The 27,420-nt window shown below is 41.1% G+C and overlaps 1 long non-coding RNA gene across 2 annotated transcripts; it reads left to right on the top strand.

The window, feature by feature from the left end:
• The first annotated feature begins 923 nt into the window (after nt 1-923).
• On the top strand, nt 924-27,420 carry LOC137638345 (uncharacterized). 2 transcript variants are annotated; one of them, XR_011044084.1, is made up of 3 exons: nt 924-1,041; nt 17,628-17,792; nt 20,080-27,420. It is a non-coding gene; the product is annotated as an uncharacterized lncRNA (long non-coding RNA). The 2 variants fall into 2 exon arrangements; XR_011044083.1 differs by lacking the exon at nt 924-1,041 and adding an exon at nt 13,319-13,651.

Here is a 27,420-nt window from a genome sequence, read left to right as displayed (position 1 = left end):
CTTCTAAGTTTTGCTCATAGTTATTCAATTTACGTAATATATATATATATATATATATATATATATATATATATATATATATATATATATATATATATATATATATATATATATATATATATATATATATATATATATAACTATCGTTTAAAATAATGCTATTTTGACGTCTTGCAAAACATCGTACGTCTGGCAGCAACGTCTGCTTGCCCAAGTCCCGAGTTCCTACAATTGAGTTCCTTTTATGTAATGGAATATTATTATTATTATTATTATTATTATTATTATTATTATTATTATTATTATTATTATTATTATTATTATTATTATTCATTTCCTGATATATTTACAGTATTTCAAAGTATTGAAATAAGAAATTCATGTCAGATTAATTGGATCAAACGACACCACACTCAGAAAAAATGTCAGTCTATAGACCTACACACACACACACACACACACACACACTACAACGAAAGACGCAGAAATAAAAAATAAGCAAAATATTAAACAGTTACTAGATCTATTATATCCTTTTATATACAATAATATACTTTACGTTTGTTCTGGTTTCTATCGATGTCTTTTGGGGAGGCTATAGAGGATAGGGATTATTAAAAAAAATCCTGGAAATGAATTGAAATAAATGGCAAGAGGCCGAATGGTCGGAAGAAATGACTAAATCTCACAGATCTCGAAATTTCAAATATAACGATATATAAAAAAAGAGTATATCTAATCAGAATATCTATCCTGTTATAGACTTTATTATAATACACACATTTTAGAATTTAATAACAATTTTTAATCACTATTCATTATTTGAAATAAATTTGAAAAATTACGCTGTCCCTAAATCTCACAGACTTCGCGACTCCTGAAAGCCCTGAGGCACCTCCCGCGGCCCACCGTGACCTTGGGCCCTGGAAGGAGCTTAAGGAGGTCCTACGTCCTGAGTGAGTTAGTAGTCTCCTGACGGGACACGGTCAGTGAACAATGATTAGTGAACCTAAACGGATCTACTCTACTTTGTTCCTAAGGGTAAGGCTAATTTTTTTCCTTTGTAACTTTGTGTTGTTTTAATCGGTTTATATGTTTGTGTGTGTGTGTGTGTATTACTAGTCCACCGCAGGACAAAGGCCTCAGACATGTCCTTCCACTGAGTCTGTTTATAGGCTTTCTATGCCAGTTTACACCCGCAAAGTTTCTTAGTTCGTCGATCCATCGTCTTCTCTTCCTTCCCCTGCTTCGTTTGCAATCTCTAGGGACCCATTCTGTTATTCTAATGTCCATCTATTGTCTGTCGTCCTCATTAAATATTTTCAGGTCTTCTTCTATTCCCGTAATTACATGAAGAAAATCTATCTTATTGGTAAACGACTCAGTTTGTCTCGATAATTCACGCATTTATACATGAATTTGTTCATGCATTTATACATATTTCATGTGTTCGTCACGTCAGCTTTCGTGATGTCTACATACACACACGCTCACACACACACACATTTCTAAGGAGTTTTTGTTTATTAGAGAGAGAGAGAGGAGAGAGAGAGAGAGAGAGAGAGAGAGAGAGAGAGAGAGGAGAGAGAGAGAGAGTTGTATGAAGCAATCCTACTCAAATGAATCATGTAATGATTCTCTCTCATCTCTCTCTCCTCTCTCTCTCTCTCTCTCTCTCTCTCTCTCTCTCTCTCTCTCTCTCTCTCTCTCTTTTCTGGGAAGATTTGTCTACGTTAATACTTCATATTTATATATTCTAAGATGTTATGAACTGAAAATGTATCGAGACGTATACACGCACATACGCATATAGTTTATATTCAGAAGTGAACTAAATTAGAATATTCATTTTAAAAGAGGCCTTAGCGTAGACTTGGCTGCGAGCTTCATTTTTCCTTTTTTATAGAGATAAAGACTTATACAAAAATAAATCAGGAACATTATGAGAAATTGATAAAAAAATAAAAGGAAATAATCTATCAGTTACCAAGAACTAAAGACTAGAAAGTATAAGAAGAAGAAATTTCTACTTTGGATAGCTAAGTGAATTAAAATGCATGAGTCAGTTTTAGAGTTCATTTATTTTTTAGCCCATTATTAATTCTTATTTTTTATTTTTTATTACATTTTTAATTGTACTTCATTTTCACTACAGTTATGCTGGCTATCTTGCAAAGTACAAATAAACTTAGGATTAGGCCTATATGAAACCTAAAGTTTTAAACATGATTTTGAATATTACGTTAAAAATGGTTGTCAAGATTTATCAAGTGTCAATTCTTAGTTATTTTGGCTTATCTTAATTACGCATAGAAGATATAAGCCAAGAAAATCATGCTTAGAATTAAAGTTAATTTTGACAAACAATCCTTTGTGAAACTTGCCGAGTAAGTCTGACATGCAACGGCTTTGCCTCTAGCCTTTTTCCGGCGTAAATATTTAAATAGTGACTTAAATAACAACATATTAAACAATTACTGATACTTTATGGCTTGACTAATGAAATACAATTGCATTATGCTTTATTAAGGCTGGACAAACATGTCGGATCATAATTTATGTGGACTGCCTAGAGAAGAGGAAAAGCAACGTTGCCACATGTTCAAAGCAATTTAGTGGATAATTCATTTATTCGAAATTCAAGTATCACATACAAATCAAGGCTTTAAAAAGAGTGAATTTTCTATAATAATCAAATCATTTATAACACAATAAATCCCTAATCAAGTTTGAAGTAGAATATGGTTTGGAGATTTGGCAGGGACTCGGCGCACCATTGTTGGAAAACAAAACAAAGTCACGTGTATTCGTCTCTCTCTCTCTCTCTCTCTCTCTCTCTCTCTCTCTCTCTCTCTCTCTCTCTCTCTCTCTCTCTAAATTATCTGTCCATCCTTTATAAACATATCGTATATATTATATGAGTCTAATATTTAGTTAGAACCTTATTTAAATATCTGAGAATATTATATATATATATATATATATATATATATATATATATATATATATATATATATATATATATATATATATATATATATATATATATATATATATATATGTAAGGTATAAGAACGTTGATATATAAACTATAGTATATACAAGGTTTCCAATCTAAGGTACTCATGATTGAGAGAGAGAGAGAGAGAGAGAGAGAGAGAGAGAGAGAGAGAGAGAGAGAGAGAGAGAGAGAGAGAGAGTTCAAAACGCAAATATATATAAATTTCTTGTATAGTTTAATATAATCACAAAATAATAATAAAAACTAAAATTTATTATAAATACACACATCTATATAAACTATAAATAAAAAATAATACTTACATATCAATAACCACATGAAGAGGTCACACGTGCGTGCACACACACATGCACACACGCACGCAAACTCACTCACACACAAATACACTGTGGACTGTAAGTATATAATAAGGTAAGGTAATTTAAGCTTTTAAATATTGTCGGGAGTTTCGACCCGATCAATCGAAATTCCCGCCATTTGACTCCGCCTACGACTACGTCAAATTGGAGGGAGAGGAGAAACTCGCGGGCGAATGAATGTAGTTCCAGACGTGAACGTTTAGAGCCAAAAAGGGAAACCACCTGGTAGGAAGGCGCTGAGACTAATAAAATCAATTGCTGGTAATTTAAGATTAGGAAAAATAAAGTCATTCTGTTGTAACATGATAAAAAAATCCAACCTAGAAATTTAGGTTCAGGACAAATTGCGCCAAAAAGGTGACGTCGGAGGTTGCAAGGATAGCTCGTCCTCTTTGATCCAACGTCCCCGACCAAAGTAAGTCCCCTCTAATTGTTATCTCTCCTCTCTACCTTGTCTACCAGGTTGGTTGTAGTAGAAGTTTGAGTGCAAGACGTTTAGTTTTTATATCGCAGTTTAGTGTAGAGATCCTTGTGATTGGGGATCTGAATCCTGAGTTAAATAAGAATAGGGATATTTGGTGTGTGATTCGTTGTGTATTGAATTCGAATTGGCACTATTTTCAGTTTGTTAATGAGTCCGGTGTGGACTTTGTGCTTGAAGAGCACATGCTACATTACCTAGGGTCAGTCTTGTTTTTCAGTGAGTCTTGTGAATGCTTAAGAATGTTGTTTGTCTATATCAGAGTTTATTTTTGTAATAAAATTGTAAATTTTATCGCCGTATTTTAGTTAACTCCTGGAAAGTTTTGGGAATCTTGCCTCTTCAAGGCCTTGCGATCCGCCCAGTACATCGGGCAGATTTAATTAACTGGTGAAAATCACAACATTTGGTCCTTCGAACCGGATCGCAAGCGCTTCCCAGAGCCGGACAGGACTAATTTAAAATATGAGCTTTTGAGAGAGAGAGACTAACAATTAAGGTCCTCTACGTCCCGATGTGCGATCGCCCACGTGGGTCAGTTCTTTGAGTCCCTTCTTAACGTTAAATTATCCTTTTTTCCTTGCCTTGTCCAACCCCCCCAAACGTAAAGTAAAGTAATTAAGATGGCTGTGTCCACGATCGTGCATATCGAGGCGTCGATGGGCCTACTGGAGGATTTGCTAAGCGAAACGCTAAGGGCGCTGATAGAGACTTACTCCGAGTCCGTTTACCAGAATTTGGTAACGGAGTTGCAGGCAGAGGTCCGACAGCTTAAAGAGCTATACAAGAGCCAGCGCGTTAAGCTAGAAACTAGTTTCGAAGCCCGAATTAGGCATATGTTAGGCGAAGCGACACGTGCTTCCACTCTATTGTACAATAGAATAGATAAAGTGAAAGGCCCTTCAACGGGGAATGTTGCCCTCCCCAGGTTGAAGCCGCTGCCTCTCCCCACGTTTGAAGGGGAAGTGCAAGAGTACGCATCGTACCGTGAACTATTCACGATCCACGTGGATCGAAGAGCTGATTTAGACGAAGTGTCTAAATTCACGTATTTATTGGGGACGTTGGGCAAAGAGCCACTTAGGATTATCAAATCTCTGAGTGTAACCGCCGCGAACTATAGTGTAGCATTAGATTTATTAGATAAGCAGTATGGCAACGTGCACCAAACACTCGTGATTCTGCACCGCAAGTTAGCAAACATCTTTGTGCCGTCACTAAACCCAGTAGAATTAAAAAGGTTCCGTTTTGAGTTGACCATCATTATTGAGCAAATCAAAAGACTTAGTACCAATGACTTAGGCCAGGGCATGGTCATGAGCCTCATTAATCAAAAATTGTCAGAGGGAAAACTATACCGCAAGGTGGTAGAGCATTTGAGGAAATGCGACTATACGTTGGACGAGTTTTTTGAGGCAATAGATTTCATAGTAAGAATGTTAGAAGACGATGCATTGCAGAGAGGCGACAGTCTTGAGAGTGACAAAAGACCAGACAGTAGTGTAAGACCGAAAACCCATCCCATCCACCATAATTCCTGCCCATTTTGTAGCGAACGGCATCCGCCTCACGGATGTCGCCAAGTGACAGACGTAGCTGCTAGACGTCGCATTTTATTAAAAAGGGGTCTTTGTTTTAATTGCACGAAATCAGGCCATCGTAGCGATAAATGTCCCGTATCAAATTCCTGTAGAAACTGTAATGCTAAGCACCACACTGCGATTTGCGACGCGGGTAGACCGCAATCAATCCCTAGTCATAGTAATAGTCAATCAACAACGTCCCGCCCCGTAGTAAATGCGACGCCTGCACAGAACCAAAATGCCCCCCGTCCGTCTAAGGTTAAAGTAGAATCTAAGCCGTGCACGAGCGCAAAGATCGCGCAGAGGTCTTATGTGGACCTCCCATGCACTATTTTGCCAACAGCCATGGCAGGTATTCAACAAAGGCAAGGTAGTAAGCGAGTCCGCCTATTTCTCGACTCAGGAAGCCAGAGGAGCTTCATCTCTGCAAAAATTGCCCGTCAATTAGGCCTACCGGTGGTAGGAAGAGTATCCTTGAATATAGCTCCGTTTGGTTCCGAGGAAATAAGCGGACAATACGATGTAGTAAGTTGCAGGGTTGAAATGGGGAAAAGAATCGTGCGTATGAAGTTGGTGGCACACGAACACGTGGACGTCCCGATACATAACGTGGGTTATGTAAGGGTCAGACAGCATCTGTTGACCAAGGGAGTCACGTTAGCCGATCCAGCAAACCAATCAGATACCATGAAGAACGTTCACATTTTAGTTGGGGCTGATTATTTTAGCTATTTTGTCATAGGTGTAGAAAAAGTAGATGGGATAAATCTTTTCTTAACGCATAATGGTATGTCCCCGTACGGGAAGGTGCCACAGTGGCTGTTCCAAGGGGAAAAGGTCGAACAAGTAAGAACGTTGAGAGTGTGCAGAATCACGGACGAGCCATATCTGTATGATGTAGATGAGTGGTGGCGATTAGACCGTGTTGGTATCGCCCCATCTGAGCAATACACTGTTCGCGAGGCCGAGGCCGTGCGAAAGGTATCGCAAAGCGTTGTAAGAAAACCTGAGGGATATCAGGTTAGCCTACCATTCGGATCGGATGCTAGGCCAGAAACAAATTATCGTAACGCTATGGCGCAGTTGGAGTCGTTGCAGACAAAATTCAGAAAGGATAGGGAATATCTTGAACAATATCAGGGAGTGATAGATAAGTATCTCGAAGCAGGTTTTATATCAGAAGTGAAAAATCCCGTAGTGGAAGGTTATTACATGCCACACTTTGGTGTTAAGAAAGACAGCCGTACCACCCCCCTTAGAATCGTGTTCAATGCCTCTGCCAAGTCACAAGGTTGCAAGTCCTTGAATGAATGTCTTTTACCTGGGCCCAATTTGGTAGAAGTAGCATATAGTTTAATTATAAGGTTTAGGTTGAATCGATATGCCATGTTAGCTGACATAAGTAAAGCATTCCATCGTGTTTTGTTAGATCCTCGTGATGCCAAATACACACGATTTCTGTGGCGCAAGGCAGCTGGTCGAGCGCTTACCTTCGCCTTTAGAGTCGTGGTGTTCGGCATCACAGCTAGTCCATTTTTGCTACAGCAAATATTAAATTGTCATTTTAAAGAGGAAGGGCGCCCAGATTTAGTAAAATCTTTTTATGTCGATAATTATCTGGCCACGTTTGAAGATATAGAACATATGAGGCAAGAGCATGAGTCTGTTCATAACATCTTAAAAAGGGCGGGTATGCCCTTAGAAGGGTGGGCCAGCAATCACTTGGCCTTCGATAGCGAGAAACAGTGGAGTGAGCCTGTGAGTGTGAACGTGCTCGGGCTGCGATGGGCCCGGGACGTGGACAGATTGTGTGTGAAAGAAAGCAAAAGGATCTGTGAGTTGGGGGAGGGATGGGTGCCCACGAAGCGTAGGGTACTTTCCCTATTAGTCTCCATATATGATCCGATAGGTTTGATAAGCCCATTATTTGTAAGGGGAAAGCTTTTCCTTCAACAACTATGGGAGGATAATGTAGGTTGGGATGATGTTTTAGGAAAAGAGAGGGCTAAAGAGGCAAGTGAATTGTTGAATGATTTGAAAGCGGTGAGCGACATCACCTTTCAAAGATCAATAGGAAAAAGAGGCTTACAACTTCATGTGTTCACTGATGCCAGCAGTAAGGCATATGGAGCAGTAGCATATACTAGGGACGAATGCAATCGGGTAAGTCTGGTAACGAGTAAAACCCGGATCACTCCGAAAGGGATGAGCAAGCTGACGATCCCCAAGCTAGAGTTGCTGGCCTTATTGTTAGGCAGCAGACTAGCAAGAACGCTCAAGGATCTGATCGAGCCACGGGAAATAGTAATGTGGACCGACAGTAAGGTAACGTTGGCGTGGGTAGCATCGCCCGATGCTAGGTCTAATAAAAATGTGTTTGTTTCTAACAGAGTGGCGGAAATTAATTTTATTCAGCAGGTTTGTAGTTTCAGTCTGAACCATGTCCCTAGTCAGCAGAACCCTGCCGATATCCTATCCCGAGGCGCAACGGCTCAACAATTGCAAGCTAACCCCCTGTGGAGGAACGGTCCAGAATTTCTCAGGACCACGGGAAGGCCTGTTCCTTGCGAGGAGGAAGATTTACTACATCAAACTCACGTAGTAGCGGCGGTGCAGGAGTTAAGGGAGGAGATGTGTCCTACCCCCCCAGGCGAGATTTGGGACGTCCTGAAGAGGGAAGTAGGGTTCCAATTCTTGTTACGAGTAGCCAGACTAGTTTTAAAGTTTGCTAAGATAGAACGGCATCCGTTCAGTATTGTTGTAAAATTAGAGCAAAAACATTATTTGCCTACTGTTTATGCCTACTTAGAGGGCGGAGTCAGACCCCCTCGTGAAGTTGCTAATTTTGCTAGACAATTGAATTTAGTTTTGGTAGATAATCTCATCTGCACCAGGGGACGAGTGTCCCATGTAGGAGAAACTGATCATTTAATTCTCTTGCCAGCCAAAGGGCATTTGGTTAGGATGTATCTAAATTATTTACATCAGTTACATTTGCATTGTGGGGTGAATACTCTAATAGGTATCTTTCGACAGAAATGTTGGGTGGCGGGTCTACGTTCCATTGCGAAGCGAGCCGTGCGGCAATGCCCTGAATGCAAGCTGGCCTTCCAGCCTCTAACGAGACAGCCACCACCACCCCCCCTGCCAAAGGAAAGGATCACCCTCACAAAACCGTTCACGGCGGTCGGAGTGGACCACACAGCAGCAATACACACGGAAACACGGCCAGGGTATATACTTATCGTAACTTGCATGGCCAGCAGAGCCGTGTACCTTGACTTCTGTCCCTCTTTGGAAGCAGAAGAATTCGTGTTGGCACTTAGACAGTTTAGCGCCACCCACGGTGCCCCACAGCTCATCATGTCCGATAACCATCAAACCTTCAAGGCTGCCAGCCACCTCCTGCAGGGACTTTATGAAGAGGATGAAGTCCAGCAGTTCCTGAGGAACACTGGCATAAAGTGGCGGTTTCAGACGCCCCGTGCACCTTGGAAGGGTGGGTTCTTCGAGCGTTTGATAGGAGTAACGAAACGGACCCTCCAGATAGCCCTCGGAAAGAAGTACCTGCCGGACGCCCACGTGCTAACCCTCGTGAAAGAAGCAGAAGCAGTGGTGAATAATCGACCGCTCATGTACAGCGGTGACGAGCGCGAGGATGAAGTCCTCACCCCCTCCCATTTGATAAGAGGACACCAAGTCCACCTCATGGCCCCGATCTTACCGGACGACCATCTCAACGCAACCTTCACCTCTCGGAAGCTACGTGATCGTTACGTAAGATTGACAGATTCGCTCAAAGCCTTTAGGGAACGCTGGAGAAAGGAATACTTGAGTGCCTTGAGGGCCCGGCACGACAGTCGGCCCGGGGAACCCTCCAAGCTGCACCCCGGAGACATCGTGCTAGTGAAGCAGGACAATAAGAAGAGAGCGACTTGGCCTCTGGGACGTGTCGTGGAGACGTATCCTGACGACAACGGAGTCGTACGCTCGGCGAAAGTGTTGTTTGAGGGTGTCGAATCGCTGCGAGCTGTCAGCCACCTGGTTCCCCTAGAAATAGCCCCCTCTGAGGATGACCATGAAGGAGACAACGGCGATGACGGAGAAGAGGGTGCGTACAGTTCGACAGCCGGAATGCCAGGGATAGCGGAGACGTCTGGGAACGACCAGGGTATGGCAACAGCTACGACAACTCAACAACCAGCCACAGGAACGGACGACAACGACGAGGAAGGTGAGAACTATGCAGTTAGTGAAAGAAGTGAAAATGAAAATGAAACAGAGCAGACGAACGCACAAGGACGTTCTGCAGGCCCATTGAGAAGGGCTGCCGCGAAACAGCGAGAACTAATGGACTGTCTGCTGAAAGGTGACGATATATAAAAAGTAGCTGTAAACTGTAAGTGAAAAGGGGGCGTGTTCTATCTGGAAGGTAGGGAGGGTGGAGTTTGTGAGGTGTGCGTGAATCTGCGGAGGTTGGAAGTGCTTAGGGGTGGAGTACGGGGACGGGATGGTCTCTCGTGCGTACAGACCGAGCGTTGCACAGAACCAACCCCTCCCTCTTGTACTCCATTAAGTAACAGCCTGCATGTAGCAGCGCTATAGAAGTCTCGATTATTGTGAGTTGAGACAGATTGAATTTGAATTGTCATGTATGTATTTCTGCCATTTCTTGAATTGTCTTAGGCCCATTGCCTAATTATCGTTGCACTTGAATTATTATGATTGCATTTCTGCCATTTCTTGAATTGTCTTAGGCCCATTGCCTAATTGTCGTTGCACTTGAATTATTATGATTGCATTTCTGCCATTTCTTGAATGGTCTTAGGCCCATTGCCTAATTGTCTTTGCACTTGAATTGTCATGATTGCATTTCTGCCATTTCTTGAATTGTCTTAGGCCCATTGCCTAATTGTCTTTGCACTTGAATTGTCATGATTGCATTTCTGCCATTTCTTGAATTGTCTTAGGCCCATTGCCTAATTGTCTTTGCACTTGCATTGTTGTTTGCATTTCTGCCATTTCTTGAATAGTCTTAGGCCCATTGCCTAATTGCTTGCCAATTGAATTCTGTAAAATGTGTACATTATCACTTATTTCTGCTGTTCCTTATGTGTATTACACGAGTGCTTTAGAATTGCTAGGCCCATTGCCTATTTTGATCTGTTATATGACTGTGTATTATTGATTGTGTTTATTACCCCGGGGTAACATTGCTGTTGTATATTGTGCGTACTCTGTTCGAGTCGTTGCGGAGCGCTACGCAGCGAGCCTAACAGAGTCTCGGAGTGAGCCACTCCCCCCACCCCGAGTCTAGCTCCATCCAATTGACCGACGTTTCATCGCTCCTTATTTTGGGGCGTGGAGGATGTCGGGAGTTTCGACCCGATCAATCGAAATTCCCGCCATTTGACTCCACCTACGACTACGTCAAATTGGAGGGAGAGGAGAAACTCGCGGGCGAATGAATGTAGTTCCAGACGTGAACGTTTAGAGCCAAAAAGGGAAACCACCTGGTAGGAAGGCGCTGAGACTAATAAAATCAATTGCTGGTAATTTAAGATTAGGAAAAATAAAGTCATTCTGTTGTAACATGATAAAAAAATCCAACCTAGAAATTTAGGTTCAGGACAAATTGCGCCAAAAAGGTGACGTCGGAGGTTGCAAGGATAGCTCGTCCTCTTTGATCCAACGTCCCCGACCAAAGTAAGTCCCCTCTAATTGTTATCTCTCCTCTCTACCTTGTGTACCAGGTTGGTTGTAGTAGAAGTTTGAGTGCAAGACGTTTAGTTTTTATATCGCAGTTTAGTGTAGAGATCCTTGTGATTGGGGATCTGAATCCTGAGTTAAATAAGAATAGGGATATTTGGTGTGTGATTCGTTGTGTATTGAATTCGAATTGGCACTATTTTCAGTTTGTTAATGAGTCCGGTGTGGACTTTGTGCTTGAAGAGCACATGCTACATTACCTAGGGTCAGTCTTGTTTTTCAGTGAGTCTTGTGAATGCTTAAGAATGTTGTTTGTCTATATCAGAGTTAGTTTTGTAATAAAATTGTAAATTTTATCGCCGTATTTTAGTTAACTCCTGGAAAGTTTTGGGAATCTTGCCTCTTCAAGGCCTTGCGATCCGCCCAGTACATCGGGCAGATTTAATTAACTGGTGAAAATCACAACAAATATTATTATTATTATTATTTGTAATAATAATAATAATAATAATAATTATTATTATTATTAGGTAAGCTACAACCCTAATTGGAAAAGCAGGATGCTATAAGCCCAAGGACTCCAACAGGAAAAAATAGCCTAGTGAGGAAAGGAAATAAAGAAATGAATAAAGAGAGAGAGAGAGAGAGAGAGAGAGAGAGAGAGAGAGAGAGAGAGAGAGAGAGAGAGAGAGAGAGAGAGATCTATGTAGCCGTTTCTAGTCCACTGCAGGACAAAAACCTCAGACATGTTCTTATTCATGGCTGCGGTTTGGCCAATTATATCACTAAGCTGGCAAAATGCAGATTGGTGATGGTGGGAGACTTTTATCTGATCACTCACAGGAAACCAACCTAGTATTGGTGACTCAGACAAATGAATTTAAAAATTGTTGGAAGACTTTGATCTTAAAACTTATTTAAGCAACAAGAGATTTCAATTTTATCATTCATAATCCAGATGAAAATTGCAGATGAAATTATTATGTTAAAATTTGATTGATTTTAATCAAGTTTAAAAGTCAAAATTGTATATGTTATTTCGTTATAAGATTTGGCAAAAGAAGAAATGTTTATTTCATAGTTTACCAGACAAATTTAGCAAAAAAACTTAAAATTTAATATTATTTTACAAATAACTAAAGAATTTATAACCATAATAATATATTTACTCAATAATTTAATAAATTCTTAAGTAAATTTTAATCAAAATATATTTTATATATGAATAATCTAAATTTAAAATTATAGTTGTATACTAAGTCAGCCTTCTAGCATAAGTTTTCAACTACTCTAATGATATATATTTATTTTATATATAATTTTAATAGTATATTTATATATTAAGACAAAAAATAAACTAATATATGTTTTTTTTTCAATCTGTGCTATTTTTTGCTAAATATTTGCAAGATAATAAAGGTAATTTGCCGTTGTTTACATACAAAACTGACAATTACTTTTAAAATAGCTAGTATATTCCACTGTTATTTCACCATAAAACTTGGCGCCAAATTTAAACACTAACAAAATATCATTATTATTCCAAATTATGAAAAATATACAGACTTTTCAACAAATTTTCTTAATTAAAATTAAACTTTAGTAAAATCTAAGGGAATTTTATTGAAAATTTAACTAATTTTAATTCATATAATCTATTTCATTTTGACCACGTGTTCTTGCTAAAATATCAGCTGTTTTTTGCATTACCAACCTCTAGTTACAATGTACCTTTAATATATCATATTTATTTGATAAATAAAGAATTATTTGCATAAAAAACTATTTTAAATCAATTTTCCTAGTTTATTGATTCAATATTCAGAAAAAAAAAAATATTTATTAAGCATAAATTTTGAGTTTATACATTAGTTATATAATACAAAAGTTAATGGTTGCAAAATTAGTTGTTTTTACACTCAATAGGAGGCGATACCATCGCCATGTCCATGAAAATTTTTGAGGTGCCGAACGTAAAATTTGTATAAAAACATGAACAATTATTATAAACATATCATAATAATAATGAAATTAAATAATTATATGGTTTAAGGGCTTTATATTAAATTTATATATGATTTTATTGGATATTTTGTATTTAAGCTTGTTGGCACTTAGATCGTGGCTTCTACATTTAGGGGAATTATTCCAAAATCAGAAAAATTTAGGGATTTGGGGGACAAGTTTTCAAAATCAGTTTGATGCTTTAAGGAAAATTTCATTATTTATGATTACAAAAATGTAATTCCTGAAATTAATTACATTATGTAATGTAACTAGAAAGCAGAGAAATATATATAATTCTGAATTTAGATTGTGTTGATGAATGCTAGGGAGAAACTTAGCCCCTATTTTAGGGGAAGTTTCGTTTGTTTAGGTATATTTATCCTCATAACAATATGGCAGACGCCAGACGGTGTGATACATCCAGCTCTTCAATTCCTGTCCCTGTTCATAAGTTTTATTTAATTTTTGTGCCCTTTAAAGTGACTTTCCTGTAAGTATTAGTATAAGAATTTAATCTATATAAGTCTATTGTTAATTTGATATATAATTAAAAGTGACAATCTTATAATTTATATGTAAAATATAGATTTAGTTTTGAACCGGCTTCTAGTGACACTACCATTTTCGTAGTGGCAGAGTGGCCCACGATTCTATTATATGATTCAAATTCTATGATCCAGGCCATTGCTGGAAATTCATGGAATTATGTATGTAGTTTTGGATTATCATAAAAAGTTAATATATCAATTTTATTGTAACTACCAAATGTGTGTTAATGGCAGATCATTTCTTCCCTTACCTAACCTACCCCAGTATGTGAGGGGCTTACCTTAGGCAAAGACTCCTGTTATATCTTTGCAGAAGACTTTTATCTTGCCTGATATTGAATGACTTATGTGTTATTAAAAACTCAATTTAATTAGCATATTTCCACCCTCAACTGTATGGAATTTTTGAAGTTTTATAATTTGTTCAGCATTTTTCAAAAGCTTGAGATTTTGGTATTACTCTCTGCGAGCACTTCTTGGGCCATCTACTGCTTTCGTAGATTTGAACAGAAAGTTTGCTTGTTACAAGCACTGTATTTGGTTTGAGAAGTTTGTTGTTCGTATGTGCGTTGTTCATTCAGTATTTTAGGGTATATGTAAGCAAATTCTTTTCAGCAAAACTATACATAAAATACTTTTCTTAGAGTAGTTCATAACTATTGGTACAAATCTCCATGACTTAGTTGAATGTGGTTATAATATATCTGTTCTTACAGAAATTAAAAGCTGAGTTTTTTCATAGCGTGAAATGGGCTGGCATATTATACAATGAACGGCAAGGGAAGCCAGGCCCACCAATACGTATACAACTTCGTAGTCACGTTTTGAGCCCCCTTACAGCTCTGTGAATTTAAATTTTCTCGTAGATAATGGTTAGCAGTATTTATTATGCAATAGAAATTAAGGACGAAGAAAATTTTTGCAATTTTCTTGATAACTTTAGACATCTGTCAGTGAATGTGTAACCTGCCGATATCAGTTCAGTTCAGTTGCTGGGCGGAGGTTTTCGCCTTTCCGTCAGCACCTCTTTAGCTTTCTTCTTTTTTTGTTTTTCTTCCAATTTTTTTCCCACATCTGATATATATTCTTTTCTTTTCTCTATTCCTTCTCTCTTAAACGTTTCCTATTATCTTCTTTTCCTCTGCGTATGACAACTGTAGTTCTATTATCTTCCTTCTCTCTTCGCTGAGGTCTGGACAGTCAAGAATGAAATGTGCCAAGAGGTCTTCCGTCTCTGCCCCACATAGCTTCCATTCTACCCTTTCCTCCTACTGTATGTCTTTTCCTATCATTTAATCTTATACAGTTGGCCCTAGCTCTATATATAACTGAATCAGGCTTACTATAAACTTGTTTTCTGTTTAAGGACATTCTCTCCAAATTCGATGCTGGCCTTAGATTTTAATCTTAGAGGTGCACTTCCCTGAGTATCGTCTATATTTACTGCCTAACAATATGGCAAACTGACTCCTATTGACAAATTAATGTTTGAGGAGGGTGGAAAATTTAAAAAAAAAAAAAAAAATTATTTGACGTTTCCAATTCCAGTAATCCCTGAAGGAAACGCAGAAACTCGGGACGAGAAGTCTGTCGAAGAGCCTAGAGACTAGGCAATATGTTTGTATGGCTTCATGGGAGGAGTACCGTTGGATTTTCAGTATGGGTTACAATAACGCCAAAAGTACTCCATCTCGTTTATCATGTCCGAGACTTCACATCCCTTGATTTTAAACCATCCAGTATGGTCCTAGGAAATTTCTCCTACCTAAGGTTAATAAGTCTCCGATTAAAGAACGGGGTTTGATATTAGCGTAGGAATAAATCTGAAATTTTAAAAGTAATTTGTCATTTTCATAATTAATCAAACCTGAGTTTTGAGGTCCATTTCCCTCTGCAACTGCAAGCCTTAAATGAAAGCCTTAAGCTTAAGATTAAAGCTTGAATCTCAAGCTTAATATGGGCCAGTAACTAACGACATCTCGTATATTGACAGCTGAAGTTCAGTCAATCTGTAGACATTCTTACTAAAGAACGTTACTTTGTAAAGTTAGGGAAAATACAAATTACTTGTGATATAATTCATTTTACATTTCAAGTTTAAAAGTATATTGTGCATTTTATTAAATCAAACCGGACGGGTAAAAAGACATAGAAATATACCAAAGTGTTTTATGTATATAAGAACTTTGATTGTAATCTAACAGTTTTTGAATTATAGAGTTAGGCAAATTGAACATTCGCAAATGCGGAATGTTTTTTTTAGAAGGATTTAGATCTAATGTATTATAATATTCTGTAAAAATAGCATTTTTTAAAATGGGGAAAAGTATATTGGTAAGTATTCGTTATTTGTTAATAGTTATCTGCATCCAGGAGTCTATAAAACCAGGCCAGAAGGGATTTTTATTCATTAATACTGTTATGCGAGTTTTAATGCAATATTTTAATGAGTTGGTGCATTGTAAGCTAAGACTCGATTGTCGTTAGACAATTAGGCTTTGTAATTTTAAAAAGCAACGTTTAAAGTTTAATCAATTTTTCCAATATGTCATTTTTATATTTACCTCCGCTACCAATCTTGGAAGGAGGTTATGTTTGTTTGTGAACAGCTTCCTGGCCACAATTTTAATCATAGAGTAATGAAACTGGCAGGGATTAACTGTTATGTAATTAGCTGGAAATTATTAAATTTTGAAAGGTCAAGGTCACAGTCGAGCAAAATGTCCAATTCACGTAATCTTTCATAAGTTTGGACATCTTTCTCAGAGAGACTTCAAACTTGGTTCAAATTTAAGTGTATTGAAATCCATGCCAATTAATGGCCGATTCACACGACCCGTTTTCTTTCTGACAGGCTGGGTGGTGGCTAACCTCCGTCAAAATGGTGTACATTCACACGAGGCGTTCCGTATCCGTTTACCAGTGCGCGGTTTTCATTGTTTACTTAGAATCTGTCACGTGAACATCGAGTAAATTACGATAATTTTGACACTATAAGATGTTGGTTGATAACTGTGTTGATAAAATAAGTGAGGCAACTTCATTATACTTTATGCACAGCCAAGAATATTAGAATGATGATAAATTCACCTGTTTTATTTAATGCCTCTCCAGTCATTTTCCATATCTTTTATTTATGTGAATTATTTCTATACATCTTGTTTGCCATGTCAAATATCTCCTCATACCCTTGAAAAGGTTCAATTAACCTCTCATTCATGGTGTCAACAACAAAATAACTAATTTCTATGACTATACTATGAGGAAAAGTCGGGGTTGTAGGCCACAAAACGAACGGGTACGATACAGTTCCTCATTCACACAAAACATCATCCACCCGTTGGTTGCGACGGATGGCTAACGTACGTCAAACCGGACGAGGTTTCTTGGAAAGAAAGCCGGGCCGACTCGGACGGCTGACGTCCAAGGGCCGCCGTCTGCCTAACGGGTCGTGTGAACAGTTGCATTTGAATACAAGTAAGAAAGCTAGACGCCGGTTAACCGATGGCCAGCCTGTCGGAAAGAAAACGGGTCGTGTGAATCGGCCTTAATACATGTTAAGGCCAAGGTCGAGAAATAAGGTGCCGCGGCGGAGGTCTGCACTCTACTGAGTGCCCTTCTAGTTTTAAAAAGCAACACTAAAAAGGTTGATATAATTATATATCTAGTTTTTATATTTGTTCATACGATAACTTGATTTGTGTAAGTTAGCAAAACAGTCATGTAAACTGAAGTAAATTTATTCATGTATAAAATGTATAAAATGTATTTGCTGATTCACTTATGGTTAATGTTAGTGATTTTCTGGATTCTTTATATGTATGTGCTTAAATCTATGATTAGGTGACACCAATATGACTTATTTTATATCGGTTAATAAAATTGCAGTTGAATATATATATGATTTTCAATTTGCAGGTGACCTACGATGCAGGATGTGTCAAGGACAGAGGCAATGTAGGCGACCTGTAATAAGTCTCCGTTGGGAGAAGGGTGTCTCTCTCTCTCTCCGAGCCTCACCCTTCGGCTCCTCCATCGGGATAGCGTACTCCCTGTCTTAACAGTTTCTACAGCCTTATAAAGGTTTGTCTCTCGGTTAATAGGTCTAGAAAATAACTCTTTGGATTATTTATATTATTTGATAACTTGTGATTTTTCCTCAGTCTTAGAGTACAGAAGTCCTAGCTTACGAACAAATAGGTTCCAAGAATCTGTCTTATATGTCGATTGTTAAATTTTATTGTAGAAAGAGCTTAACCTAACTCGCATGCCTACAACGTTTAGCTTCAAAAGTCGAGAAATAGTTTTTTAATTTGAAATCAAAATGTTATGTTCATAGCTCTGTCTATCACCAGCGTAACTCAAAAAGTTATATGTGAATTTTTATGAAAATTACGGAATATTTCAGAAATGGGCTGACTTAGAAGTAGTAATATTTTGGATGTAATTGGCCCCGCATTTGTACCTCTGCCATTGAAGTTGGGAGGAGGTAATGTTTTTGTCCCTTTTTGTCCGTTTGTCTGTGAACAACTTTTACGGATTCATTTTTATATCGAGACGTTGAATTGATCTAATTTTGAAAGTCCTAGGTCAAAGGTCAAGGTCAGCTGAATTAACCCTAACCTCAACCCCAAGTTCACATATGGTTTTCACACAGACTTCAAATACGCCTACGGTCTAAATTGATTCTTGGAAAGGCAAGCTGGTTTTGAGAAATAAGCTACCGTGGCGGAGGTCTGCACCCTGAGTGCTTTTCTAGTGTTATCATAGAGTAGATTCATTCGCAGGCAATATATGAGAAAAGGGAAGGTTGGTCCTATGTAGACTTCAGCTTTTTCCAATTGATGTCTACCCGTATATAATTAGAAGTTCTCGTTGCTCTTCACCACCCTAGACTGATAGGGTTGCTCAGATACCATCTGTTGTGTTCTACTTACTGAGGGTAATGTGATTTAAAACTTAGATTAACTGTGTGTGCCAATTTATCTCAACTTTTACGAAAAAGAGGAAGCCAATTCACTCTTCTTAAAGTATTTTATTTTTCCTTTTTTCCTCACCGGGCTAATTTCCCTGTTGGTGCCCCCTGACTTATAGTATCCTGTTTTTTCCAACCAGGGTTGTAGCTTAGCTACTATTAATAATGATAATAATAATCTCCATTGTTTTGGGTTAGCGTGAGTCTCTGACACTATGGAATTAGTGTTCAAACTTATAGATCATGTAGTTGTGAACTACTCATTATTGTCAGGTTTACTTAAGTTTATTTATTTATTTATTTTTTTTTTTTCCTTGTCTCCAGGCATCTTGATGTTTTTAATGTTTCTTTTCCTTATAAGAGCTTTTCTTCATCAACATAATTGATGTAAAACAAAACGGAAATTGAATTGAGAACCCCAAAATTGCGCGCCTGAGGAGAACTGAACTCAGTAATGATTGGATAATATTTAGGCAGATTTTGTGTTATTTAATGTAAATTTGACACGAGATATAAGTCTTGCAGTTTATTATTTAGGTTATTAATACATACATATACCAAGGCACTTCCCCCAATTTGGGGGGGTAGCCGACATCAAACAAATGAAACAAAAAAGGGGACGTCTCCTCTCTATGTTCCTCCCAGCCTGACAAGGGACTCAACCGAGTTCGGCTGGTACTGCTAGAGTGCCACAGCCCCTACCCTCCCACATTATCCACCACAGCTGAAGCTTCATAATGCTGACTCCCCTACTGCTGCTACCTCCGCGGTCATCCAAGGCACCGGAGGAAGCAGCAGGGCCTACCGGAACTGCGTCACAATCGCTTGCCATTCATTCCTATTTCTAGCACGCTCTCTTACCTCTCTCACAGTTATTAATACTTAAAATATATTAAGATACATTTTATGATTTAAGAACTGACATAGGATTTTGTGTTTTAGAAAAGCTATACTGTATAAATGTATATTAATAATATGCAGAATATCACTGGTTTATTTAAATATTCTATTCCAAAGTTTCATTTTAACCAGAGTCATTTTATTTGTATTATACAAATGAGATAAACTTAAAGGTTTGAATCTGAAGAACTAATCTTGTCGGCCATTTTGAGAGAGAAGAATAATGTACTAATGTATGGAATAATCAAAACTATTTTATAAGATTCTATGGTTTTATATAGGGAAGAAGGGCTGAACCTAGTGGCCTATTCATAGTAAACACTAAAAAGATATGAACTACTTATTTAAGTACGGCCGTACTTATTTGAATTGTTACTTAACGAAACAAGTTGTTCTTCCTCCTATCAGACCAATGATGAATATTTTAAATACTTTATTACAGAAATCTTAAAACAAAGGTAGAGACCATTTGATAACTTTTCTCTCTTATTGCAGATAATCTTCCTTCAGTAATTGGTGCAGAAAGATCTTTAGCCCGAAGAATTCAAGAAGGCTTTGCAAGTGCCCAAATGCAATATAGTGCAGTTGGAGTTTTACGAAGACCCTGATGGGCTCCAGGAGTCTTACGAAGCCCCAAGTCAACTCGGTCTTACAAAGCCGCCAATGGACGCCAGGAGTGTTACGAAGTCCCCAATGAACTTCAGGAGTCTTACAAAGCCCCCAATGGACTCCAGGAGTGTTAACGAAGCTCTCGGGTGACTCCAAGAGTCTTCAGAATCCCCCAGTGCACTCCAGGAGTGTGAACGAAGCTCTCGTCCTACTCCAAGAGTCTTAAAGAAGCCATGAAAAGTTGCAAAACAGATGGAAAATCATGACTGGCCTCACCGCTGCCAAAACAGAAAATGTATTTCGTCACTCGGGTAGATTGTATAAAAAATGTTGGCACCAAAGGTATTGGGTTTTATCACAAGCTTTAATTCATTTTAATTTATTTATTTAATCTTTTTAATTCTTTCTTTTTCACATTTAGATGTAATAGGAATGTGTGTGATTTATAGTTGTTCCGTAACTGGAATACAAACCACGCTATTTAATAGGGGTATTACTTTTGGCGTAGCTGAAATGACGAACCATTAAAATTTAACGAGGGTTTACTACCCACACCGCTAGTTAGCGGGGGTAGGGGCGGGTAGCTTGCTAGCCCCCCCTCACACACACCTGTGCTTGAACTCACTTTGCTCTTGGCTCGGATGGTAGTCGGACGTGTCCGCTTTCATCCTCGCCGCTCATTGGCAGCCATTAATGCTTTTTTTTTTTTGCTTTCTCTTTTTGACAGGTTTGTGTGTGAAGTTGGCCTCTGCTATTGTGCGCACCTGCCCTGGATTACCCGACCGCCCCTGCGGAATATTCATGTCGGCGGTCAAGACAGACCCTCACACCATTTGCCCTTACTGTAGAGGTCAACGGCATGATGGTGATAAGAAGTTTAGTGAGTGCAGGGAGTGGTCTATCTCCCAGTGGGAGAGGTTTTTGCGGCGACTTACGAAGTCCAGAGGGGATATTTCTCCTTCGAAGGTTTCTTTGAAAGGAGAAAAACCCAAGGACTCTTCCGTTGCTCAAACCTCCTCCGAAGCTCCCACTCGGTCGGTCTCTTTCGAGAGACCGTCGAGTGGTAGCGTAGACCGTTGTACTGTTTTCCAAGCTCGGGGTTCGAGAGATGGCGTTGCCTCCCCTAGCAAGGCAGCTCCACCTCTCCCCCCTGGGGGGAGGATGTGTCACTAATCCATCTTTTACAGCTTTGGTCTTCCTTGGGGCTCGAGGGTTCGCCCTCCAAGGAAGCCTTACTTGACTACATCCGATTGGGTGCCGCTGTCAAGCAATCGCCGACTCCAGCAGAGGTTGATCCTGTCGATTGTTGACGTTGTGGTGTCAGAGGTATCCAATGCGGTATCTCCTAATACCTCTGCCTCTTCAAATCTCGCAGTAGCTGAAGGCTTAGTTTCTCCCGTTCCTGTTCAACCAACGAGGGAGAAACTAAGTCCAACAGTCTTTCCTGCTAGTGTTTCTTCCCCTCGGGGGAGTTCACTTACAGAGACTCCTCTTCGGAGGACTGCAGAAGGTCAGCTTGCTGATCCAACGGCCCCCAGAGGGCGTATCCGTCGCAAGGCCTGCTTTCCTCTTCGCCAGAGAGGCCTTCCTTCACCTGCGGTGAGGAGGTGCCTCTTTGGTTCTACATCTTTGTTGCAGTCCACCGCAGAGGAGCCTCTTCAGCGATCACCGACTGTTCCTGCTTTGGTCCTGGACCTCTCAGCGGATCGTTCGCGATCCCCTTCGGTGGAAGGTCGTCCTTTCAAAGGACACGTCGACCGTCCACCTGCCGACCTGCCGCCACCGTTCCTGAGTGCTGATGCGCGCTATACGCCGACGAAACCTGACCTTCACGCTCGTAAGGCATTTAACCCTAATACGGGACATCAAGGGTGTATGCGCCAATGCGCAAATACTTCCCTCACGCGCTATGCTAACAATGAGCATATGCGCCCACGTTGACCTGCGCGCCAGGCTTTGCCTGAGCTAGCACGCCCACGCCCAGCTACGTGCCATCCAGCTCCTGCGCGCCATCATCCTCCTGCGCGCCAGCGTTCTCCTACACGTCAGTGATCTCCTGCGCGCCAGCGCCCATGCGCAGCAATCATCTCTCCTGCGTGCCCACGATCTTCGGATCTGGGCGCTGTTGGGACGTCGATTTTGACTTCTCCCACGCACCAGCGCTCGCCAACGCGCCAACAGCTTTCTCCAGCGCGCCAGTGCTCGCCATCGCGCCGACACGCGCAGTCTCCCGCACGCGCCCACGAGGATACACGGGGCCCGGGCCCATCCTCTCCTGCAGTTGCGCGCCACCATTCTGATGCGCGCCCACGTGCACAGGCTTTAACTGCGCAGCCGTGCGCCAGGGGTATGTCTCCTGCGCGTGCGCGCCCCCTACATTTTGGGGCGCGCAAACTCTGCCTCGCGTGTTCAACACCCTGATACTGCGCGGTATCAGTCTCCTGCGCGCTCTCCTGTGCGCCTACAGTTTCCCTCGCGTGCTCCTACGTGCCATCAGTTTCCCGCACGCTCATCAGCAGTCTCCCGCGCGCGAGGCCTGGTATTCCCCATCGCACGAGCGTCAATACCCTCCTGCGCGCGAGGTTGCTGGACAACGCACGGCAAGGTCGCCATCGCCGCATTCCCCTCCCCGCAAACGCATAACAGCGCGTATTGCGGAGGAAGAGAAACGTCCAGAGGGGTCTAGGATCTATTTTCCTTTTCAGGCGCCCACCTATGGGAACTCCTCCCAGGGATCCTTCTATCCTTGTCCCTTCAGAGGGAGTGTCTGACAGCGCGTCTGTCAGTCAACAACCTTGGTTTGGTGCACTAATCAGAGCAGTTACGTAGGCATTCAAACCTGTTCTCTTTGAGTTAGGTCACAGATCCTTGGCTGTTTCTACTCCTCTGAAGAGAAAAAGAGGAGTTCCGGATGCGGTAACTTCTCCAAGGGCTAAGTTGACTCCACGCAAGCCTTCGAGGCAGGTTCCTTCACTCGCCCAGACCTTCTCTCCTTCCCTGTCGGACGAGTACTTCCCGTCCTCAGGGGAATCACGTAAGGAAAACCCCTCCTCGCGCTGAGAAGTCTTCCCAAGCAGGGGTGGGAAAGAACTTGCCACCTTCTATGTTGGAGTCTTACATCCTTCCCAGGAAGGAGTCGAAGGACTCGAAGACTTTACCAAAGTCTTCTATAAGACATAGGACGGAGCCAACTTGCAACTCGGAGAACGTCCGCGACTCTCCCCAAGAAGAGCCTTTGGGGACAGGAGACTTCGCTGCGAGTCCATCGTCAGGAGGAGAATAGCAAGAGTCAGAGCATGCATTTTGGCAAGTTCTGACTCTAATGAGGGCTTTCAATGGGTTTGCCGACCCAGAGATCCCTCCTCGAGAGGGCAAGGACACGGTCTTGGACCGCGTATTCGGTACTCAGAAACCTTCTAAGGCCAGTGCTCCTCTGCCCTGGTCTCAGTGGGTTAAGAGTACCAGGGACAAGATCGCTGTACAGCTCTTCGAGTTGTCCTCCTCCAACCGTTCCAGTGCCGGCAACAAGCTTCTCCCACCTCCTCGCGTACAGCAAAGGAGGTACTTTGAGATCTTGGAGGAGCCTTGTTTAGCTCTTCCTCTACACCATTCGTTGGAAGAGCTTACCAGGGGAGTCCCTCTTGAGAGACTCCAACCGGCAGGTCTCGTTCTCGGCAACCGAGGTCCTTAACCAGGAGAAGGTTGCGAAGTGTGCTATGCAAGCCACGTTGACATCTGGTTAGGGACCTCAGGGATCCTGATACGCTCTGAGGATTTCTCCAAAGAACGTACCAGGAAATCTATGGAGACGTTCCTTCTCTCAGGCACTCACACAATAGAGTTTCGGGCCCAACAAGTCTCGAACTTGTGGGCAAACACCATGTTGAAACGTCGGGATGCGGTGGCTGAAAAATTCCATCAGAAGGTCCCTAGCACCAAGATCAATAGGCTCAGGCATTCTTCCTTAGAAGGAACGATCCTGTTTGAGCCTAAGGAACAGGCCGCTGAGAGGTGGAGGAAGTCTCACCAAGACTCCCTCCTTCATAGGGCTTTGACATATAAACCCTATAAGCCTCCAGCACCCCAGCAGTCCCGTCCAACCAAGACCACAAAACCAACGGCAGCAGCGAAGACAGTGGTGTCTAAGCCCTTTCCTGTCAAAGATAGGAAAGGCAAAAAGTTCTCCAGAGGAGGTAAGAATCCTAGTGGGAGCAACCGAGGCTGCAAACGCTAGGATTGGCAGTCCCCCTGCATGTCCAGCAGTGGGGGGATGCCTACAAAGTTGCGCAGATAGGTGGCAGCAACTCGCGGCCGATTCCTGGACGATTTCCATAATTAGTGAGGGATATCGCGTCCCGTTGACAACATCTCTACCTCCCCTGACGACGAATCCAGTGTCATTGAGCTCCCTTGCCATGGGATCAGCAAAGGGGCAAGCCCTTCGGGTAGAAGTCCAGACCCTGTTGAAGAAGGGCGCTCTCTAAGACGTCCTCGACGGGTCTCCAGGCTTCTTCACACGACTCTTTCTTGTAAAGAAGGCGTCTGGAGGCTGGAGACCAGTCATCAACCTCTCGGCTTTTATTTAACAGCAAACTTTCCTATATACTTTTTACAGTCTTTAGTTTTCCCAATTCAGTTCCTCTTTCGAAGTGATTTTCTTCAGTGATCATTTTCTTATCTTTAAAACCTCTTTTAAGACATTCTGGTTTACAATTTCCTTGCTCTGTGTGGTCATTAAAAGTGGTTGGTAAGTTTGAGTTCTTCATCATCATCATCATCATCATTTCCTACGCCTATTGACGTAAAGGGCCTCGGTTAGATTTCGCCAGTCGTCTCTATCTTGAGCTATTAAATCAATACTTCTCCATTCCTCATCACCTACTTTACGATTCATAGCCCTCAGCCAAGTAGGCCTGGATCTTCCAACTCTTCTAGTGACTTGTGGAGCCCAGTTGAAAGGTTGGTGAACTAATCTCTCTTGGGGAGTGCGAAGAGCATGCCCAAACCATCTCCATCTACCCCTCGCCATGATCTTATCCAGATATGGCTCGCGAGTAATCTCTTATAGTTTCATTTCTAATCCTGTCCTGCCATTTAACTCCCAATATCCTCCTAAGGGCTTTGTTCTCAAATCTACTAAATCTGTTGGAGATTGTTTCACTCATACCATGACTTATGTCCATATAATAATAATATATTCTAAAGTTGAATTAGAATATTCTAAAGAACTGTATATTTAGTAGAATACATTACCAATATTCTCTAGTTTCATAAGTAATCACAAATGTATCATAGAAAATTGTGGTCAAACTTAATTTCAATTGGTTTTGTAGCCTCTAAATTTACCATTTTGGAAGCGTAAACATTGTAAAGGTCGATTAAGGAAAGAACTGCTAGTGATTTGAGCCCTCTGGAAGCTTTTTAAATTTTGAAAGTTCACTGAATGTTGAGGATAATAGGGAGGCAGATATAATTGCTGTTCCAGGTGTTGAGGTGCCAGTGATGGGAGATGAGAATGAGAGAGAGATTACAATAGAGGAAGTGAGGAGAGCGCTAGATGAAACGAGAGTAGGAAAAGCATCTGGTATGGATGGTGTGAGAGCCGAGATGTTGAAGGAAAGGGGTGTGACTGTACTTGAATGGTTGGTGAGATTGTTTAATATGTGTTTTTGTGTTGTCAATGGTACCAGTAAATTGGGTTTGTGCATGTATTGTACCACTATATAAGGGTAAAGGAGATTTGCACGAGTGTTGTAATTCAAGAGGTATTAGTTTGTTTAGTGTAGTTGGAAAAGTGTATGGTAGAGTACTGATTAATAGGATTAAGGATAAAACAGGGAATGCAATCTTGGAAGTACAGGGTGGTTTTAGAAGAGGTAGGGGTTGTATGAATCAGATTTTTACAGTTAGGCAGATATGCAAGAACTATTTACCAAAAGGTAAGGAGGTGTATGTTGCGTTTATGGATCTGGAGAAAGCGTATGATAGAGTTGATAGGGAAGCAATGTGGAATGTGATGAGGTTATATGGAGTTGGTGGAAGGTTGTTGCAAGCAGTGAAAAGTTTCTACAAAGGTAGTAAAGCATGTGTTAGAATAGGAAATGAAGTGAGTGATTGGTTTCTGGTGAGAGTGGGGCTGAGACAGGGATGTGTGATGTCGCCGTAGTTGTTTAACTTGTATGTTGATGGAGTGGTGAGAGAGGTGAATGCTCGAGTGCTTGGACGAGGATTAAAACTGGTAGACGAGAATGACCATGAATGGGAGGTAAATCAGTTTTTGTTTGCGGATGATACTGTACTGGTTGCAGACACAGAAGAGAAGCTTGGACGATTAGTGACAGAATTTGGAAGTGTGTGTGAGAGAAGGAAGTTGAGAGTTAATGTGGGTAAGAGTAAGGTTATGAGATGTACGAGAAGGGAAGGTGGTGCAAGGTTGAATGTCATGTTGAATGGAGAGTTACTTGAGGAGGTGGATCAGTTTAAGTACTTGGGGTCTGTTGTTGCAGCAAATGGTGGAGTGGAAGCAGATGTACGTCAAAGAGTGAATGAAGGTTGCATGCAAAGTGTTGGGGGCAGTTAAGGGAGTAGTAAGAAATAGAGGGTTGGGCCTGAATGTAAAGAGTTCTATTTGAGAAAGTGATTGTACCAACTGTGATGTATGGATCGGACTTGTGAGGAATGAAAGTGATGGAGAGACAGAAATTGAATGTGTTTGAGATAAAGTGTCTAAGGAGTATGGCTGGTGTATCTCGAGTAGATAGGGTTAGGAACGAAGTGGTGAGAGTGAGAACGGGTGTAAGAAATGAGTTAGCGGCTAGAGTGGATATGAATGTGTTGAGGTGGTTTGGCCATGTTGAGAGAATGGAAAATGGCTGTCTGCTAAAGAAGGTGACGAATGCAGGAGTTGATGGGAGAAGTACAAGAGGAAGACCAAGATTTGGGTGGATGGATGGAGTGAAGGAAGCTCTGGGTGATAGGAGGATAGATGTGAGAGAGGCGAGAGAGCGTGCTAGAAATAGGAATGAATGGCGAGCGATTGTGACGCAGTTCCGGTAGGCCCTGCTGCTTCCTCTGATGCCTTGGATGACCGCGGAGGTAGCAGCAGTAGGGGATTCAGCATTATGAAGCTTCATCTGTGGTGGATAATGTGGGAGGGTAGGCTGTGGCACCCTAGCTGAACTCGGTCGAGTCCCTTGTCAGGCTGGGAGGAACGTAGAGAGTAGAGGT

The sequence above is a fragment of the Palaemon carinicauda genome, chromosome 3 (assembly GCF_036898095.1).
Source record: "Palaemon carinicauda isolate YSFRI2023 chromosome 3, ASM3689809v2, whole genome shotgun sequence".
Taxonomy (NCBI): domain Eukaryota; kingdom Metazoa; phylum Arthropoda; class Malacostraca; order Decapoda; family Palaemonidae; genus Palaemon; species Palaemon carinicauda.
The sequence above is the reverse complement of the archived record's forward strand: the minus strand, read 5'-3'. Positions and strand labels throughout refer to the sequence as shown.